We start from the raw sequence: 1,344 nt of genomic DNA, 5'->3' as shown, positions 1-1,344 counted from the left end.
TTGCCTCGTGCAATTCCATTTTTTTTTTATTCCGATTTTTTTCGGGTTGCTAACTCAACGGTAGAGTACTCGGCTTTTAAGTGCGACTAGCATCTTTTACACATTTGTATGAAGAAAGGGATTCGTTCATACCATCGGTACAGTTTGTAAGACCACGACTGATCCTGAAAGGAGTGGATGGAAAAAAGAGCATGTCGTATCAATGGAGAATTCTAAGAATCCATTTTTTTTCCGGATCAGTCCAAAAAAAAAAATCGTCTTTGAATTTTTGGTGCGGAACAAAAAAAATTAATTGAATTCAAAGTTGGGTCGAGTGAATAAATGGATAGAGCTCTACGGCCCCAATTATAGGGAAACAAAAAGTAACGAGCTTCTGTTCGCAATTTGAATGATTACCCGATCTAATTAAACGTTAAAAATAAATTAGTGCCTAATGCGGTAAAGGTTTTTCTCATGAGTAAATTATCGATTTTTTTATGAGTCCTAATTATTAGTTATTCCCTTTATGGGTTAGACATGAATGTGTATAAGAAGCAGTATATTGATAAAGAAAAGATATTTTTTTTTTTTTTTCCAAAATCAAAAGAGCGATTGGGTTGAAAAAATAAAGGATTTCTAGCCATCTTCTTATCCTATAACGAACATAAATCAATTAGATGGCAAAAGATAGGATAGAGAATCCGTTGATGAATCTACCTGTCTCCGAGGTATCTATTATTTTCTTACTATAATACCTTGTTTTGACTGTATCGCACTATGTATCATTTGATAACCGAATAGATCCCCTATACTTTGGTTCAAATCGAATTTGAAATGGAGGAATTTCAAGTATATTTAGAACTAAATAGATCTCGCCGACATGATTTCCTATACCCACTTATTTTTCGGGAGTATATTTATGCACTTGCTCATGATCATGGTTTAAATAAATCGATGATTTTTTTGGAAAATCAGGGTTATGGTAATAAATTCAGTTCACTAATTGTGAAACGTTTAATTATTCGAATGGATCAACAGAATCATTTGATTATTTCTGCTAATGATTCCAACCAAAATCCATTTTTTGGGCACAACAATAATTTATATTCTCAAATGATATCGGTGGGATTTGCAGTCATTGTGGAAATTCCATTTTCCTTACGATTAGTATCTTACTCACAAGGGGAAGAAGTCGCAAAATCCCATAATTTCCAATCAATTCATTCAATATTTCCTTTTTTAGAGGACAAATTCTCACATTTAAATTATGTGTTAGATGTACTAATACCTTACCCCATCCATCTAGAAATCTTGGTTCAAGCCCTTCGCTACTGGATAAAAGATGCTTCTTCTTTGCATTTATTA

This window comes from Durio zibethinus, unplaced genomic scaffold, assembly GCF_047325235.1.
Source record: "Durio zibethinus cultivar Kanyao isolate XHJ-2024 unplaced genomic scaffold, ASM4732523v1 HiC_scaffold_117, whole genome shotgun sequence".
NCBI classification, from domain to species: Eukaryota; Viridiplantae; Streptophyta; class Magnoliopsida; order Malvales; family Malvaceae; genus Durio; species Durio zibethinus.
This window is presented reverse-complemented; position numbering follows the sequence as displayed.